At 48.3% G+C, this 21,068-nt stretch overlaps 1 protein-coding gene across 5 annotated transcripts in view; it reads left to right on the forward strand.

The window, feature by feature from the left end:
• Positions 1–21,068, forward strand: part of LOC146839636 (uncharacterized) — a 376,335-nt gene that overhangs the window by 272,699 nt on the left and 82,568 nt on the right. The window lies entirely within an intron of this gene.

Raw genomic sequence — 21,068 nt, forward strand, 5'->3', positions numbered from 1 at the left:
AGCGGGTTGACCTGCATCTTGTCCCACCATCAGACACTTGAGGGGAGTGAGGAGAGTACCTTTACTCAATCCCACAAAAGTCTAAAGTGAGTTTACATTCATTTGACATTTTTAATAGATGGTAATTTGTATATTAGATATGGTGTTTATTTAAATACTATGTCAGATGTGATGTATATACTAATTTGAAGATCTACTGGTGGTTGGTCTCCAATTTGCTTTTTAAATAATTCTCATCAGGCTTACTATTGCTGAGAAGAAATTTGCTAACTTGTTTATTTAGGCAAGTCAACGCCGTCTCCGTGTCCTGCTTCAACACCCTCCGTATGCTCCGCAGGATCTTCAAATGGATCCCCCTCGACACGAGAGAAACCGTTACCCAGGCCCTCATCACCAACAGACTCGACTACGGGAACGCCCTCTAATCAGGAACTACATACAAGCTCCTGAGATGATTCCAACGCATCCAGAACGAATCGGACCGACTCATCCTCGACGTCCCCCGCCGCAGCCACATCACACTCCACCTGAGAGGCCTGCACTGGCTCCCCGTCAACAAAAGGATCACCTTCAAGCTCCTGATCCATGCACACAAAGCACTGCACAACACCAGACCCACCTACCTCAACAACCGACTCAGCTTCCACACCCCCACCCGAAGCCTCCGCTCAGCCAACCTCGCCCTCGCCACAGTCCCCCGCATCCGAAAAACCACCGCCGGTGGCAGATCTTTCTCCTACCTCGCCGCCAAGCCCTGGCACACTCTCCCCACCATCCTACGACAGACCCAGGACCTGCTGGCCTTCAGAAGACTCCTCAAGACCTGGCTCTTCGACCAGTAGCACCCCCCCTCCCCAGCGCCTTGAGACCCTCGCGGGTATGTAGCGCGCTTTACAAATGCATTGATTGATTGATTGCATTCTTATTTCCCCTCACTGAAGTGCGTCTGTTCCTTCAAAACAAATCATATATTGTGCCGTAAAGGGGGACTTTCAGCAGTGCCCCCACTTTCTAACCTATTTTATATATAGACCCCCCCCTAATGGATAGAAGACAAATAGGGCTCTGAAACATAGCCAGGAAGAATCAGATTTCGCCCTACTGAACATTTACATATTAACTCAGATATATATTCTAAAAAAACAAAAACAGTAGTTGAAAACACACAAAACACTGGTGGTCTAGATATGTTCCTGGCTTCATCTCCTAACCCTCTCACCAACACCCTGGTGATGGTACTTGGTTTCAAAACACGGGCAGCCCACCACATAGTCCTGGAAATACTGAGATGGAGTGGGGTTCCTTCTGAAGTTGGTTCGGGGTAGACCGCATCCAGAGCCTCAACTGTGGTTGAAAAGGTGTCAGTGATCTGGGACTCGGGCATAAAGACTGAGGCACATTTGACATGGGAAAAGGCAACACTGCTCCATCCACTACTTCATCTTTCATTTATGGTGGAAGTATTTTCCCCGGGCACCCAGAACGCGTGACCTCATACACAGATGTGCTGACAGAGGTCTCATGGAATATCTTGAAGTACGATACAATTCTGTCAACGGTTTTATCCCCCTTGTAGCAGTAACCTTCATCCCTTTTATGCATATGACTTGCTACAGGATCTGCTCATTAGGCAGAAGTTGCACCCAGGGTGGCGATCTCGTGCCAGTACCTTATCTCTGAATTTAAACATAGCCCGTTTGCATTGGTAAATCTTTTGATTTCTTGACTGTCTCCTAAATTTTGCAAGGCTGTTTCCAACTGGAGTCTCCTCTCAGTGAGGGTGGTGGGGTAGTATGTCTTCCACTTTCCTTCTTAAACATAGGATGCTGGGAGCCAAACCAGTGGTGAGGTGAGTTGGGAGTTAGTTGTCATTCAGAAACATTTAGACAACCGTCTCCAGGTTAAGCTGTTCCACTTGAGCAATCCACATTACCTTGTTGATGGTTCACATAAAATGCTCAGTCTCTCCACTTGCCAGGGGCCAACGTGGAGTGATTTTGTGATGTTTTGTGTTTTTTGACAGGAAATAGCTGGCGGCGTCTTGCCTATCAAAGGAGGATCATTGCCCGTGCATAGCTCCCTGATCAGTCCATAAGTGGCCCTGACCTTCAGAATGGTTCCCTCCGCAGATGTGGATGGCACAAATTCCATTCGAGGTTACTTGAAAAAATCCTCAGTGATGACTAGCAAATGATGACCACCCGGAAGGCTGCCAAAATCCACATTTGCATGGTTCCACATGGTGTCCAGGATTGTCTCTGCTCTGTGACCATGGGTGGCAGAGGATCTGGGCCTTCTGTGGCTTTGCACAAATCACACTGCATGAAGGTCTGTTCCACCATGTCATCCAGTCCAGAGAACAACACCTTAATGCACAGCCTACTTTTAGTTCTGACCATTGATTGGTTTGAGCCATGGGTGAGATCGACTGTTTGCTGTGTCAGACAAGACGGTATTACCAAGCAAGGAGACATTCAACTTCAGTGACTCTGAGCTCCTCCTCACATTGTGTAAGGACTGTAAAACATATGGTACCATGACTGTGTTGTGGGCCAAATTGGCAAATATGCTGGCCAGTTTCCCAGAGCAGGTGACAGCAATGACAGATTGAAGACAGTCATGGGTCCCAGTCGCCTCTATGATTTTGGCTAGGGAGACCGGTGTAGGCCTTGAGTGCTTCACATCAGTTTCATATACTCCACCATATTCATGGCTTTCTGAGCTTCTTGAGGAGTAATGGTCTGTGCTCGATGCATCCAAAAGTCTGCTGGATGATGGGACCCTGGCTTATAGTTGACTGAGAAGTTTTACTTCTGCAACTGGAAGACTCGTGTCTAAATCCTTGGCAGAGGTTTTGTTGCCAACCCCTTGAACAGTGGAATGAGTGGCTTGTTGCCAGTGTTCACTTAGAATGGGTGTCACTACAACTATGCATAAAAGTGAAGTCCCTCCCCATGTATTGCGATCACCTCTTTTTCTATACCTCTGTTCGGTCAAGGTTAGGGTGCTTCTGGCATAGCCAATTTGACACCATGTTGTTTCGGGGCTACAACAACACTGAGGACCCCAGGGCTCGTTTCCATAAACAGCTCTGAATCTTTAGCCAGGGCAAAATATGCTAGAGTAGCATACTCAATTAGTTCTTGTTTCTTGGCCACGAATGCCTGTTTCTGCACCTCACTACCAAGAGGCAGAATTTTTAGTGAATTTCCTGAACAGTTCAGTGATCTGTGAGAGGATCTACATAAAACAACCACAGTACATCACCATCCCCAGAAATCTTCAGATTCCTGTGACTGTGCTAGGGACAAGTGCTGCTTGAATGTCTCGGACCTTGGTGGGATCAGGTGTGACTACATTTGCAGAAAAATTATAGCTGCAGAAACAGATGTCTTCTTTAAGAAACTAAGTTTTCATGCAGTGTAGGGTGAGTCCATTTTCCTAAAGACCTTTGAACATAGCCCTCAGAACGCAGAGATGCTCTTCCATTGTGGGGTTGTGTACCAGAGTATTGTTACTGATATTTTTATTACCCCTTGAAGTCTGGCTAGCACTCCTCAGATAATGTACTGAATACGTCGGCGGCAATGGAAATGCCGAAGCTGTGGCATTTCTAGCTCTGTAAACCAATGTGGGTCAAGAAAGTGTTTATGTGACATGACACAGAAGCCAAGAAGATGTAGTCTCCTACAATGTCCCCGACCGTTGGAGTGAGTTGCCTCTCTGATTTTATTGCCATATTCAGGAGCCGCACATCCACACGTATCCTCACCTCCCCCGGTAACTTTGGCTTCTGGGCGACCACAATGGCAGAGGCTCACTGTGTTGCCATTTCCCTCTTTCAAAGATGTCGTCTGCTTACAGCTTGCAACGTTCTGCCTCTACTTTGGGATTAGGGTTAAAGGCTATCCGTCTGTAGCATGGGGCAACCAGCTGCACAGGCTGATCAATGTGTGCACACAACAGGGTCCTTTAGGCAGCAGATAACTTTGAATAAGGGCTCAAACACACCAATGAGGGAGTCTACGGTACTGACATGCACACCAAAAGCAAACTTTACCAAATGGAGTCATTCAGCGCACTGCAGTTCAGGATCATATAGGAACCACTTTTGGGGACACATATTTTTGAGCTAGTAGATTTACTCTGAAGCTCAAAAATTGATGTTGGTGGAGAATGCATAAACCCCCGTGGTCGTGAAGTGGAGATCTGGTTTCCTGGGCATAGTTTTGAGGAGTGATAGGGGCAAAATGTTGCTGGACCTCCTGTGTCCACTAGCGCAGTAATATGTTTGACTCGGCAACAGATCCCATGAGGGCATCGCCACTGGGTTTCTTCAACCACATGTATGACATGAAGAGTTTATTTTGTAGCATTTCCATCCATGTCATCATCTTCATTAACCAGCACCAACTCTGTATCCACACAGTTGGTAGTTTTCATGTTTGTGTTTTAGACTGACAGACTTTTAGCATAGTGATGTATCTTTCTGCATGACGAGCATTTCTTCCCCTTTGCAGGGCATTTGCCAGCATGTGGGGTGGTCCCACAGTACCACTGACAAAACATGCTGATCTGGTATGACTTAGAGGTGATCATCATGTCTGCCTGCATTTGCCTTGGAGATACTGTTCACTTGATTGACTGGCTCTGTTTTGATGGTACGTTGGAGAGCTGCCTCCATGTGAGCCACTCATGCTTTTGAGAGTTCCTCTGACCTCCCCAACATGAGGATGTCAGCTATGCTCATGGCATGGATTTGTAGATTTCGATCCCACAATTTGACAGAAACAACCCCATATAACTCCGCCTAGATTTCATTCTGTTCGTTGATTCGGGTGCAGGTGCTTGCGAGTTCTCGGAGTCTTCCATAGAACTCATCTACTGATTTGATTTGTCAGGTGTCTGCAGGGCCTCCCGGAGCATAACACATTTGTAGTCCGGGTTAGCTAGAGGATTACAATTTGCCATTAACGAAGTCTTGAGCATGGGTTAAGTAAAAAGAAGACCCACTTCCACCACTGACTTTGAAAGTTTATGCATGTGCAATCCTCCCAAATATAGAAGGATTGGGGGGGCTTGTGTCGGCCTGTAATCCACTGCCATGAAATACGTTTCTAGCTAGTCTACCCATGTGGCCCACGTTGGTGCTTGCGAAGAAGGGTAACCAGAAATGAGGAATGACATCTTCGTCTCCTCTCTTACGACAGTGCAGGGGAGGGTGATAGCCGCAATCAGATTGGAATTAGCTACACCTCAGATGGTGGGATGAGATGCCATGTCATGGCATGGATTGCAACTTTGTGTGGGCAAACTCCATTGATGTTATCTGTAGTTAAGCAAAAACAGTACCAGGGCAGAAAAACAGACAGCACCCAGCTCCCCTGCTGGCACCATCTAATAAGACCTGGACCTGTAGCTGGCTCGAGACCTGTCCTTCAAAAACAGGCGTTTCATTCCAGATGCCAGGGGTGTGACCACCCTGCTTACAGGGCTTTACTTTCTTTGTGGCTCTCAGTTCATGCCAGGTTACCTGCCCTTCAAAGAGCGTGGCAGGCAATGGGCCAGCGTTAGCACTCAATGTACCAGGTCACCTGGACCTCAAAGATGCAGCTGGGCATGGGCTGCGTGAGCACTTGAATACTGCATGGGGTGTTGTCTCTCTGACTAATGAGGTCTGGAGTGCTCAAAGCTGGTAGAGCAGGATGTTGAGAGACTCATGGGGGGGTGACTAACTAGAACTGCTCTGCAGCCACGTAGAGGCCAGTGCTATGGCCGACTCCCAAAGTCCAGCTAGGCTAGCGTGGAGTGGGAACTTTGGGTGGCAGCTACAGGTAGGCCGGCAAACGGGGTGAGGTGGCTTGTGAACAAGCCGCCCTTGTCACCAATTGTTGTGTTTTGAGTGTGCTCTGGATTGCTGGATTGCAGGGGGGGCACACAAACCTTTCTAGGCCACGCAGAGTCTTTGGGCAAATGATGGGACACACGCATACAAGTACAGTTAGGTGCAGTAAAGCTGTTATGCGGCCCTGACATTTTATTTATATTTTATACTTCCGGTTTGTATTCTCACCTTGTGCTGTTTGAACTAAGTAAATGTATTTAAGGATATACACAGGAAGCAATTAGAGACAGGTGAGCAAGTACACCTACATGGGAGGTGAGCGCCAGAGGGGGCACCATTCATAATCTACAACATATTCCTGCTTTAGTCTATCTAGGAAAACTTGTACCATTTGGACTGACCAGCAGTCGAACTATAGGCACCAGTATTTTACAGATCTACACACATAATAGGAGGCAGGTGATAATAAAACAGGAGGCGAGCACTCGAAGGTCACACGATAGGACCTAGAACCCCAAATGCCATCTTGGAAGTGTAGCTATAAAAACACTCCATAAGGAGTGGGCACCATAGAAAATCATGTATTCCTGCTTTGTGATGTGTAGCTGAATTAGAATTTTTACATAGCCAGTTGAGAGAAGGAGAAACTATGAAGCCTGTACAAATGTGTGTGCACAGACAATAACGAATGTAAGGTATCTCTCAAATCAAGAGAACCTACTTAGACGACAATTGCTTCACAGTCACGTGACGGTTGCTACACTCCAGTCACTGTCTTCAAAATGTGTATATCTTGGAGAGCGTCCGCAACTGGACACAACAATATGTTTATACCTTCTTAATTGTCACATGTTCAGTAACATTTACCCATAAGTCAAGAAATAGAGGAAAACTATAGTAAAAACAATGAACTACAGTCGAAGACCAGGGAACTCATACATCAAGACCAAGGCATTGATATGTCTGTAGAATCATAAAAGTTTCCCCAAGCTGTGGAAGGCAGATCTTGCCAGATATAGACCTTTCACTGTTAATATTCATACATCTGTTCGAAGAATGGCCAAATCCATAGACAAAAAAGGCTGCAACACATGCTTTATGTCATCACTGGAACCAAAAACTATGGCGGACAGGACGTTAGACAACTTTCCAAATGATCTCTTCATTCAGTTTCTTCTCATTTTCTCAGTATTAAGAGAGAAAATGCAAACATTTTCTCTTTTTTTCTGTCTCCGATTTCTTATGTTGGGCTTTGACCTTTTCCAGGATTAGCCATTTTAGTCCTGATTCTCCATGTCGTTTCTCTGTGCAATCATACATGTCAAGAGATCAGATTCAGGCAAGAGACTCCTGATGTTTGAAGCCATAAAGGCTTTATTAGGACCGTTTCCTTCCTGAATTTGCCTCTGCTTCAATCGAAGTTAATAGGGGACATACACTTTCATGATTATTTTTTTTTAAATCCCCCTCTTCCCTCTTGTAGAATGTTGGCATGTATAATTCAATGTTGCACTACCGGTGCTTGCAATATTTTTGTAAGGATTGCTGATTTGTGTTCCCTGAACCTCCTTCTGAAGTGCCTACCAGTCTCACCTATATACCCAAGGACACATGGACATAAGATAAAGTACACAACATTATCACTCCTATAGTTAGTCACCTCTTTCAGCGTAAACTTGTATTGATTGTGCTTCCACGTGTCTATAGTGAATGCAGCATCAGATGCATGGCATGTGCCACGCCAATGATTACCTCTCATGGATCTACCTCCTTCTGTGGATCTTTGAGTCCATCTAGTGTTTTGCTTCATCCAGGTGTGCACCAGTTTATCTCTCTGGTTGGTGCTTCTCATAAATAGGTCTTTCAATCACCTGGTCCTCCTCACTGGTGTTAAGGATCTTTCAGTTAGATAGCTTGTTCCTCCTGATTTTATTGTTTATGTTAGAATGATTTTTCACGCATACCTCTCTTTCCACCTTCTTCTTCTCTTTCTTTAAAAAAGGGCTACTGATTACAATGTTTGAGACTTTAACCAATTTGGATGGGAACTGGATAAACGTAGAGGGTGTCTCTTGCCATAGGTTTTCCATACAGTTCTACTTGCAGGCATCTTGAGTACCAATATCCAGCTGTCCAAACATTCCACCTTTTCTCTACTCATATTTGCTGTAGATTTTGTTTGCTAAAGTTGAGCCATAACAAAAATTCTATGCCATGATCTTCCTTACCCTACCAGATAAAAAAAAAATCTCTGAAGCTAACCTGATTCCTCACATTCTCACAAAAAGATGAAATCTCATTAAATAAATGCTTCTCTTCAGAGTTACCTATCTAAAGATTCACTGCAATTGTGCACTAAGACGCCCCCATACCGGTTCATTTCACTTTTTGAGATTAATGCGTGTTACATTCAAAGATGTTTTTGAAGAAAACAGTCTCCAAAAATTCTAGGATGAATCCTGTTGACCCTTCCCCTTCTCGTCTCCAATGCTTAACAGATCACTTCTATTCCTCTTCTCTGAGGTATATTCATATAGAGCACTTCAACATCTAGGGCCAGATATACCACCAGTGTAAATTGCGACTCGCAATTTGCGCTCGATTGCGAGTCGCAAATTGCGACTCGCAATTTATAATGTAAAACAGTGTCAGAGACACTGATTGCGATGCCCAATGGGGTCGCAAAATGAGAGGCTCATGAATATTAAAGAGGCACTCGCAATTTGCTGCCCATTGGGAATGGCAGGCCCTCCCAGGGATGGTGACCTGCTGGGCTCAGCAGACCTCCATGTCTGGGACTGCTTTTCAATAAAAAAGTTTTTTTTCCAATGCAGCCCATTTTCCTTAAAGGAAAACTGAATGCATTTAAAAAAAAAAAAAAAAATTAAACGTTTTCCTTTCATTTTCTAAGGGCAGGTAGTGGTCCCAAGGACCACTACATTCCCTTAAAATATATATTCCTCTGCATTTGCGCCTGCATTACCACCCTCTTGAAGAGGGCGGTTAATTGCGAGTGTTCTACGACCGCAGTTGCGGTCGCAAAACATTCATACATAAGGCTGCATGTCACAATTAGGAAGGGATGCCACCGGAACACCCCTTCCTAACTGCAAGTCTCTAAACACTATTTGCGAGTCACAATTTTTTACGACTCGCATAATAGTGTTATTACATGGCCCACAGGAATTTTGCATTCGCAAACGGATCGCAAACCTGTTTGTGCATGCAAATTCTCGTCGTACATCTGGCCCCTAGTCCCAAAAATATTTCGGGCTCCATACAGTAAGGTAAATTCTCAATCTTCTCAATCATGTCCCCAGTGTATTTGATGTGTGACTTAAAACTTTTATCTAAAGGACATAAGAAATATTGACTTTCCATATAGGCATTAACAATAGAAATTAGACGATGCAGAGGGGGATCTTTCTTGTTTTTTAAAGTCTTGCGCACCCATAAAAAGCAGGATCAACTGTATTAGTATTATTCAGATATTCAATCTTGTAAGTGCATCTGGAGCGGACTGGGAACCGAAACCGGCCCTGGCAAACTGCTTGTCCAGTTCCCCTGGGGGTGGTGGGGGTGCCGCCGAGCCGTTTTCTTGGGTCCGGTTTCAGGAGTTTTTGTTACACCAGGCTGTCCCTCAACGGCCACCATGGGCCCAAAACTGGCCCCCTCCCTAGCAGCCTGGGGAAACGCCCAGTGCCCGCTACAGCCAGTCCAGCCTGATTTGCATATCCAGCCCTTTTCCACAGCTTTAAATGTAACATCACCAAACTTCCTCTTTAATGTCATGAGTGCATCCCTCTTTCCATTCTCACATTGCCTCCACCTTTGTCACACAGTTTTATAGTGATCTTGGGATATTCCAGTAGCTTTTAAAGAGAAGCACTCTCCCCTTTTGTTAGGTTTGGTGCAACATTAGGTATATATTTTGTCTAGTGTCGGTCTGAATTTCGAGCCTGCACCTGAACACATTTTTCACTCTCCTCTCCTGGTTGTTATACATAATGAATTTTTTAACTCTTACCTTCCTACGGCATCTTTATGAGGCTTGAAGGCTGGAAGATGTTGCTCTTTTGACTAGGTACACAAAACAGGCCTGTGGATAGTAGTTAATTATCATCCTCATTGGTCCTTAATGATAATGTTAAAAATTGGGATAGTATTATTTTCTTCATTGTAAAGTCTCCAATAGTGCTGTCTGCATATCTTTAGGTAGTGAGTCCTGTTGGTAGAAGCTACGTTTGTCTTGATTCTGGAACCTGTTCCATGCCCCCACCGTGGAAATCCAAAACATGTAGGATTGCCGATATGCATCTGTTAAATTAGATTAAGTGGGTCCTTGATTTGTAGTCAGGATTTCCGGCTACTGATTCGTTGAGCTTGCTCCCTCAGAATCTGATGACAACGTATCAGAGAAAGTCACTATTTTCCCTAGTCTCCATTGGTTAGTAGCATTTTTACATCCTTCCTGTTTAATACTTTGATAGTAATTCTCTGTTAAATGTGGATATATTATATTTTGTGAATAGAACTTTACGCCCTTTTTCATGTGCCAGTTTTTTTCCTCATCAGATAATCCTTTTAACTTTTTCTTTACGTCTTCCACTGCATTCAAACTCTTACAGTTTGCTTTAAATTAACCACTGCTTGCCTGGCTTTCTCTACAATGAGGATCATGCAAGCTTTGAACAGTATTTGGAGATCTGAGACCATTTTTCAAAAAACGTTTGTAATTCTACAAATAAGTCCTGGACATTCCTCACCCTCAAGCCTGAGGGTATTAGCTCTGCTCTCAAATATTCCTGCATAAACTGTTTGTAGTATTCTGTTCTTTTTGCATTTTTCTCAACATTTAATTCCACCATTTGTCTGAGGTATGAGGCTTATCTTGCAATTTACTAAATTCTTCATCTGTAAATCCAAATCTGTTTAACACCTCCATCTCTCGGTGTATTCTGGATATAAGATGGCAAGAATCACTTTCCAAATTCTCCTAATAGATCTTAATGTGAAAAAAATACAACAAGGCAGGGAGAATGGAAATAAATAAGAAAAATAGTGTGGTGATGTTAGTGAAACATTGTAATGCATAATACCAACCATCTGGTGTCTCTTACAGCACCGAAGATGCACGACTTTAAGAAGCACTATGTCCTGATGAAGTAGCAGTCCACTTACGCTGTTAGCTATATTTCCAATCACCAGCTGACTCCACCAGTGGAAATCAGAGCATAGTAAGGATCCCTATATCTGTTAACTATGCCATGCAGCTCTAATGTCTGATGTGCAGAACTGGAACAGACTATAAATGGAGAATCTGCCAAAAACAGCAGACCCACTGTCCTCTCTGCTTTCAGTATAACTCCTCTATAAAGTGTAACCCAGATGGTGAACATGTTGCAGATGGAATTTCCTCCAGCTAATTCATCTATTAACTCATGATCACTGTAGCCAGAGTGCTGAAAATGATTAATAGATAGTTTGGAGTCCTTCACATGGTGTGAAACAAACCTTCAGCATGTTAGGGATACTGGAGAAGTGGACATCTAGGTGCCGATTTTGATCCGTTAAACAAATTTACCGTCCGACTCGTATCTGTAATTTTTTACGTACGAATCGTACAAGTACCGTACAAACTGCGAAGTACGATTCGTACGTGAAAAATACATACGAATTGCGTCGGGAAAATGGTCCGAGAGGGAGCCGTAAATTTTTACGTCTGATTAGCGTCGGGAAAAGTGTCCGATAGGGAGCCGGACATTTTTATGTGCAAGTCGTAAAACAGAAGTCCGAGCGCGCAAGTACGATCCGTACCGGCCGTCCGAATACACTACCGCATGTAAAAGGCCCCATACGGAGCAAACGCTGTAGCCTACATGTACACGGGTAAACTTGTGCCGGAATACGAGTCGTATAGCTCCCTCACCCCGCACATGTCAGCCCCGTACCCCCGTATGTCAGCACCGTACCCCCCCTCCGTACCGTACCCCAACACCGTAGCACAGCCCGCACCTCTACGCGCCGCACCCCAACACCGTAGCACAGCCCCGCACCTGTACGCGCCGTACCCCAACACCGTAGCACAGCCCACACCTGTACGTGCCGCACCCCAACACCGTAGCACAGCCCCGCACCTGTACGCGCCGTACCCCAACACCGTAGCACAGCCCCGTACCTGTACGCACCGTACCCCAACACCGTAGCACAGCCCGCACCTGTTCGCGCCGCACCCCAACACCATAGCACAGCCCCGCACCTGTATGCGCCGTACCCCAACACCATAGCACAGCCCGAAACCTGTACGCGCCGTACCCCAACACCGTAGCCCAGCCCCGTAACTGTACGCACCGTACTCCAACACCGTAGCACAGCCCGCACCTGTACGCGCCGCACCCCAACACCGTAGCACAGCCCGCACCTGTACGCGCCGCACCCCAACACCGTAGCACAGCCCCGCCCCTGTACGCGCCGTACCCCAAACACCAAAGCACAGCCCGCACCTGTACGCGCCGTACCCCAACACCGTAGCCCAGCCCCGTAGCTGTACGCACCGTACCCCAACACTGTAGCACAGCCCGCACCTGTACGCACTGCACCCCAACACCGTAGCACAGCTCGCACCTGTACGCGCCACACCCCAACACCGTAGCACAGCCCCGCACCTGTATGCACCATACCCCAACACCGTAGCACAGCACCCTCACCCAGCATCGTGTATGTACGCACCGTACCTACGCGAAAAAAGACTCGTACAGAACCAGGACACTGTAAAACAGCACAAGGAGGGTCAATTTGACTCGCACAACACCACAAAACACGTCAACATGACAAAATACATCTCTATGACTGACCTGCCACATCCAAACAGGCAAACAGAGGACCAAATCACAACCACCTCTTATAACACACCCACTACAAATTCAAACACAGCCACACCCACAAATGGACCAATAAAAAGGACACACACACAACCCATGAGCCATTGCAACAGAACCACTGCTCACAGACACCGCAGACAAACAACTGCACCTTACTCACACCTTAACTACACCTTCACTTACACACCTTCACACAACCTCCTTGACAAACTCCCCCTCTTCACATTCACACACACACCGTCACATTCACACCCACACACCCACAACCATCCACACCCACACCCCACACCATGCCCACTGACAAGAATCCAAAGTTTACAACGGCGGAGCTGGAGCTCCTTGTCAACGAAGTCATCAGAGTCGACCCACAGCTGTTTGGAACATTGGTCAGACAGACCAGCCTAGCCCAAAAAACCAGCCTGTGGCAGAGGATCGTCGATAAGGTGAATGCTGTTGCGCCCATCTGAAGGAACAGGCATGAATGCCAAGCCAGGTGGTACAATCTGCGCAGGGCAGTCAAGAGGAAAATGAACGAGGAATACGCCCAGAGTAATATCACTGGAGGCGGGCTGCCCCGCAGACCCGTACATTACCATCCCTGGGAGGAGAAGGTGATGGCCACGATTCCGCCGGTGGGAGTACATGGAGTCGAAGGAGTCACAGAGCCTGGTGAGTACACAGACAACTCACGTAACATGGGGGGAATGGCATCCACGCCCCAACTACAAGAAATGCACTCACCTACCCCCAAGCCCTCACCGCACACAACCACACCCTAAAAACCACGCTCATGTCACTAACGTCTCCATGCCCCATTCACAAATAAAGGCAATGCCATGTCCCAGGCCACACCAACCACAAACCCAAGACTGGATGTCCGGGATGCTGGGAGGGCGGGCCTCACACAACACATTGTGCAACTCAGAACCAGACACCAATGCCCACAGCCCATATGGCCTAGGTACATACCCATGCACCATGCCCCATGCACAGGGACTGGCAAAGTAATGACAAGGTAGCTGACACTTGGCCCTGCTGTAGGCAGCACAAGGCCCTCCTGTGACCACTGTACACTCAAACAACAACTCCACTAGCTCACATACCCAGCACAGGAACTCACCCACACTGTCATGCCAGCATGCACCATGAGGGGACAGACACATCACCTGGGAGACCCAATGACAAATCACACTACACACAACAGCAGGCCTGGTCACACCCCCCTCACACAAGCACACACCCCAGAGGCAAGCAACGGATTTACCCACTCTCACAATGGACATGTGACACAACAAGACCAACCCATAGCCAAATAAGCATCCCTGCCAAAAATCGCCTGGCAAACACTCAGGAGCACATACCAATCTGTCCCCCGCAACATACCCATCCCCAAGTGTACATTGAGAGGAATGCTAGGCACATCCAACCACCTGGAGGAACTGTGACTACTTGAATATGTATGAAACATGAATGTGGCACGAAACAGCATTAACATTGTCTCTCTCTCACACAAAGGGCAACGTCATCGACCTCCCCCCAACAATGGGGGGGAACAATCACAGTCCAAGGCTCAGCGTGAAGATGATCCCACCGGCAGCGATGACTCTCACCACTCCGTGGATGACCCCGACCAACCTGGCCCCTCTGGTGCCCAAGCCCCTGCAGCACCTGCGTCAGGTACATCTGTGCCAACCCCAACCCCCACCCCCATTCCTGCCACATCCCAGGAGACACCCATGAGCCCTGCTCGCACCGAACAACACAGCCAGTCTGACCAGGAGGGACAAGGTTCTCCGGGCACCCAGGAGGAGGCAGACGACCACGCTAATGCCATCCCTCAGGGGTCCCGTAGACCCGATGTGCCAACAACGGCAGGCCAGACTCGTGTAGGCAGGGGTGGTGGGAGTGGAGGCAGGCGGAGGCGAGACCAGCTGAGGGAACCGGTATGGCACACATGCGCCACATTCTGGACACATACCGGCGGGACACCAGAGGCATCAGCCAGGTTGTGTCGAGCCTCACAGACATCAAGGGGACCCTCGACGAGATGAAGAACCTGCAGGCCGAGCAACATGCCAGTCAACAACAACACCAAGGACGGATGGAGGCAAGACTGGCTGAGCTCCTGGTGGTGCAAACGGACATGAGCCGTTCACTCTGTCGGATTGCCGACAACATGGGCAACCCTTCCTGTGACACCAGGCGAAGACCAGCACCAGCCACAGGGAGGGAGGAGGAGGAGGAGGATTCGTCCGACGGAGCATCACAGACATCGTCAAGGCCTGCATCTGAGGGTCCCCGGAGGAAGGTGGGTCATCCACGGAAAAGACCGTGAGAGTCAGCGGACCATCCACATCTCCCAGGTCACCTGGCCTGGCACCTGGCCCTCTGGCGCAACAGCACCACCTCACCCAATGACATTCTCTGCCACATGGACTTGCTGGCCACAGTCTGACCAATGATGACCAACACTGTGGTCTGGACTCTGATGACTCCAACTGACAAGGATGCCATCTCCCCCTGTGAACTTTGGATTCAATGCACCCGGTAGAGCACCTTACTTCATCCACCAAAAGACTTACCCCACCAAAAATAAATACTTAATTTTGTAATGAGATGTTGCTGTCATTTGGCATTATTCACCAACATATGTGTGCGTAAATGTCAAACTATGCCTGAGTGTTGATCTAACTCCACGCATCCATTCCCTGGGATCGGAGTCTGGTACAGGACACCCATGGGTCACAATGTATCATTCAATGCAGACATGGAGCACAATACTCACCTGTGATGGCCTCAAGCTGCTGAAGGGGTGCTAGGGAAACTGTGAGGACACACCTATTTGGAAGAGTAACATTATGGCATAGAGGTCATGCCTCATGTGGAGGTTCCCGGGGAGGGAGTCCCAGGTATGTGTTCCCAGGTGGGAGAACTATGTCCTGCATGCAGGAGTACGGTGGATCAGAAGAATGGTGGCCAGGTCAAGGTTGGATGCACGGAGATGGCACTACTGGGTCTCGGATGACAGTGGTACAAGGTTGGTTTTGGGTCAGGGTTGTGGCCTGCCTCCTGAGTGTGGGTGAGGAGTTTGAAGGTCATCCTGCAGCACACAGTAATCCATTGCAGCTATCTCTGCTGGACGGTGATGTGGCTGGTGCGCGGGATGTTGACGCTGAGATGTGCAGATGCAGCCTGGATGTGGACAAGTGTCCCTGGATTATGGATGTGGCTGCTCCGTAGAGGGCAGGGCAGTATTTGACACGGATGTTGTCGTGGACCTGGGGGATGGTCCGTCTTACCTTGGAGTGGATCTATCTGGGGATCATGTGCATAATGCTGAGGGTGTTGCAGTGTGAGGTACAGATGCTGGTGATTACCATGGTAAATTAGAGCAAGCAATCCATGATGCACAACATCTTGTGTGCGTGGACACTGGGTGCCTGTGCGGGGCTTCTGTGGGTGGAACACAAGCAGTTGAGCCAGCTGTATGGGGACAATCCTCAGATGTTGACCTCAGTCCTGTACAAGTCCAGCCTCAGGTGGCTGCTGTTCTGCCATTTATCTATGGATCCCATGCAATCTTGAATATCGGAACTGGAAATGTCTGCGTCCTTGGTGAGGGTGAGGAGCGCCTGGCTTGCAATGGCATACGAGTTGATGATGAGGTCGTGTGCACATGTGGTGGTGGATAGGGGGGTCCTGGACACATTGTTGATTGACACGCTGAAAGATGATACCTGTGCCATGTGCCTCACGACGAAAGCATACTACATGCAGAAGTCTTGAGTCCCACTCCCATGGCCTTGCAGGGGTACAGATCCGGTGGGGAGTAGGAGGGACATGACCTGGTGGGTGTGACAGGTCCTGGAAGGCGTGGCAGTGCTGTGTAGGCAGTCGGAGTTGCACACTCATCATGCAAAGGTGTTGTGTGTGTGCTCAGTGCATGCCTGAGAGCAGGCGGGAGATGTGTGGATGGACCTTGCTTGGAGGGTGGCAGCAACATCACACTGTAGTGTAATGTGGGTCATGCAAGGACCTGAGGGTCGTGCAATGTGCAGACGGTCCAGCCTTTGGTACCGCGTGGCCGCAACTGTGGCACAGACAAGCCGAAGACAGCCAAATTAATGTGTTGAGGGAGGAAGGGAGAAGCACCTTTGATGTGTGTGTGTTGCCAAATCTGGAAACTACGTGTGCCCTTGCTGCAGTGGCTGCAACAGCAGGCGGCATGTCCTGGGAATTATGCCACAATATCCACACAAAGACTAGGATGTCAGAAAGGACTACTGCAACAGGTGTATGTCAAGGAAGGAGTTACCGGTTTGCAATGGCACACCCAGAGACAAAGGATGCACAATCACCAAAGATGACTGACACCGGATCATGAAACTGAAGGCCGAGCTGCGCACAGGAAACACACCCCAGAAGAAGGTGTTGCCGGCCCGTGGGGGGGGGGACTAACATGCCAAAACACATACACAGCCATGCACATCATGCACAATAGAGAATCAAATACATGAAAAACAGCATGCAGGTTGCTAATCTACACATAGACTCATATGCACAATCCTTGACAACCATGCCAGAGATGCCGCATGCACAGTGGCAAGAGACCTGCATTGACAGAGATGAGGAACCTTGGAGGCTGAGGAACACCTTTATTACTCAGGCTCACACCTATACAAAAGCATCAACATTAACAGGCTCACAGGTCTATTGGATTAACATGTGGAACCTACACCGGACACCCCCTTTGCAACACAGATGCTGTAAATCCATTGTACTGGCACACAAGTGAAGGGGTTGAGCCAAACATCCCCTGCTGCACACGGAGAGGCTGCAATTCCCCATTGAGCATCATAAGGGGATGTCCCGCAAAATGTCCACCCGTAGCCTCCCGTATGTTTCAGAGGGAAGTTGTACACACATTGATGCCTTCATCACAAACCACAATCCCATAACAGATGACTGTCACGAAGTGTGACTATCAATTCATGTGAGTCATGCCACATGTCATGTGCCCCATGGTGAGTCGACATGTATGCATAGTCACTTAACCTGCACAGGAGCAGTGCCCACACATTACAAACAACTACCACACCCAAAAAGCCCTACTGCAATCCTTATCCAAAGGAGAATTTTCACCATGTCTGTGCATGTAACGCTGATTCAGCACACGTTACATTACTCAAGTGGAATAGCAGGAGTACAACGATGCCACGAGCAGACAGCATGCGCAACTACCTGGGCATGAGAGACACACAAGAAGTCAGGAAAAACATAGTCATCCACATGCATGGTCATGTACTCTACATGAATAAGGTTGACACCATGCCAGTTGTTAATTGAGTGTGTCAGCTAAAATTTAATTTAATTTAATTTAATAACGATTTCTAAAGCGCCTGGTGACCCAAGGGCATCCCCGCGCTATAAGATTTGTAATCCTGTTGAAGGGGAGGGAGAGAGGAGGGACACTTATTGATGGATTCTATTTCGGGAATAAGTGTGTCTTTAATTTTTTGCGGAATACCAGATAGTTGGGTTCCAGTCTGAGGGAGCGAGGAAGAGCGTTCCATCCAGCAGCTGCTTGAACAGAGAATCGTCGTCCTCCTGTGCGAGTCCTTTTGAATCTAGGAGTGTTGGCCAGGTTCTCATTCTGGGATCGTAGGGATCTGGGTGCTGTGTAGGGGGTGATCATGTTGCTAAGGATCGCCGGGCCAGATCCGTTGATTAGTTTATGTGTCGTGCACATGGCTTTGAATTGCACCCTTTGGCGCACAGGGAGCCAGTGCAGAGCTTTGAGGGCCGGCTTGGCGGACATTCTGGAGGGGAGGTTGGTGAGCAGGCATGCGGCAGCGTTCTGTGTCCGCTGGAGTTTCGTCAGGGTGGCCTCAGGGGCTCCCAGGTAGACCAAATTGCTGTAGTCCAGGCGAGACAATACCAGTCCCTGGATAAGCAGTTTCCTGGAAGTAGGTGGCAGTAAGGGGAGAATCTTGCGGGTCGTGCGCATGAGCCCGAAGCAGGTGCCAGAAGTTTTAGCTGCCTGTGTCTTCATAGAAAGCTCTGGTTCGAGCCACACCCCGAGTGTCTTAATTTCACGCTTCGGGGGGGGAATTTCCCCGAACACGTCGGGCCAGAGTGCTGGAGGGATGGTCGTCCATTGTTTCCCCAGGAGCATCACCTCCGTCTTTGACCCATTAAGTTTTAATGATGAGTTATTCATCCAATTGTGGATTTCTATGAGACAATTGGTCAGGTTTTCTGGGTGGTCGATCAGTTGGGATAGGGAGACGACCAGCTGAGTGTCGTCAGCATAGCTTACCATTTTTATGTCAAATGGTGTCACTACGTCCTCAAGGGGGGCCATATATGCATTAAAAAGCGTCGGGCTCAGGGAAGAGCCCTGAGGGACACCGCTTGTAAGTGGAAGGGTGGACGAATGGTGATTATCGTCCCACACCTGGAACGTGCATCCTGTGAGGAAGGATTCAATCCAACTGAGTGCCGTCCCGGTAAGTCCTGTATCCGCCAGTCGATGTAAAAGGACACAGTGGTTGACTGTGTCGAAGGCTGCGCTCAGATCCAGGAGGATCACTGCCACTGACCCTCCTGAATCCAGTATGCACCTTGCCTCCTCAATGACGGCAAGAAGGGCGGTGTCTGTGCCATGACCCGGGCGGAATCCAGTCTGGGATTGCCTAAGTACGTTGTTGGTCTCAAAGAACTGCGATAATTGTCCGTTGACCAGTTTCTCTGCTACCTTGCTGATCCCCGGGAGAAGTGATATAGGTCGGTAGTTTGACATGTCTGCTGGGTCGAGCTGTGTTTTTTTTTTAAGTGCCTTTACCACAGCACTCTTCCAGCTGTCAGGGACAGATCCCTGGGCAAGCGAGCTGTTGATAAGTTCAGTGACCGTGGGCACGATGACTGAGGCTACGGTTTTAAGGAACCTGATAGGTGCTGGATCCAGAGGTGATCCGCTTTTCATTTTCGTCAAGGTTCGTTCTACCTCTAAGCAAGTTACTGGCCGGAATGTCGGCAGTGTGGGGCGTGGATTGCTATTGGCCTGGTCGAGGGATACGCAGTTATCCATGTGACTAGAGGGGCCGGGGGGTGGGAGGGAGGCCAGAATACGGTGATTTTGTCGTTGAAGTAAGTAGCTAGTTCATTACTTCGGTCGACTCTAGGGGTGATGGAGGTGGGAGTGTTGGGTACTTTGAGCAGCTCCTTTACAATTAGGAAGGATTCCCTGGCTGAGTTGGATGATTCTTGTATCCACTTGTCGTAGTGTGAAGCTTTGGCGAGTCTGATGGCCTCTTTGTAGAGCCTGACTGTGTTCTGGTAAGCTTCTTTGTTGGCGTGCTGCCAGTTTCTCCTCCAAAGCCGTTCGGCTTTTTTGCAGTTTTTGCGAAGTAGTCGGAGGTCCGCGGTATACCACGGGGCCGAACCAGGTTTGCCGTTTTTGTCCTCCCTAGTTCTAAGTGGGAGCACTGAGTCCAGGGAGGAGGTGATCCACTCTCTGAATTTTTTGTCGGCGATAGTCGGATCTTCCGCGTATGCAGGGGTGGTCCTTTTTAGTATCTTGGCCCATTCTTCAGTGGGGAGTCTGGACCAGGTCCTGTCCCTGCTGTAGGTGGGCGGTTTTTGAGGTTTCCTGAAGGTTCCAGGTAGTTGGAAGGAGACTAAGAAGTGGTCTGTCCAAGGAAGGGGAAGAGCCTCCTTCGCTTGCATCGAGGGGGAGCTAGTGAACACCGGGTCCAATAAATGACCCTTGATGTGGGTGGCTCCGGAGTTAAGGAGGCGGATATCAAGTGCCGCCAGATCTAAGATCAGGTCGTTAGCTACCGAGTCTACCGGGTCGTCGAGATGAATGTTCAGGTCACCTGTTATCATGAAGTTCGATAGAGAGTGGGCCTGGGTTGTTACTGAGTCCAGGAGGGAACTAGCGAAGGGACCTGGAGGGCCGGGAGGACGGTACACAAGTATTCCCGTTAGTGAGTTGGTTGGGTTTAGCTTGATAGTAAACTGAAGACTTTCTGATTCGGGGATCTGCGCATCACTGGTTTTACAGTGAAGATAGTCCCGGTGGATGATGGCGACACCACCACCTCTACCTAGGGGGCGGGGTAGGGACTCAATTAGGTAGCCAGTTGGAGTTGCTAGTGCCATGTCTGATTGTGAGTGTGGAGCAAGCCACGTTTCCGTAAGGAAAAGGATGTCTATCTCCAGGTCTTCTATAAGATGGTTAATCTGTGTCGCGTGTTTAGGAAGTGAGCGACAATTTAGTGAAGCGAGTTTGAGGGAGGCGGGCTTGTGAGATTTTGTGGGGAGTGTGAGCTGGGCTG

This window comes from Triturus cristatus, chromosome 4_1 (assembly GCF_964204655.1).
Source record: "Triturus cristatus chromosome 4_1, aTriCri1.1, whole genome shotgun sequence".
Lineage (NCBI taxonomy): Eukaryota > Metazoa > Chordata > Amphibia > Caudata > Salamandridae > Triturus > Triturus cristatus.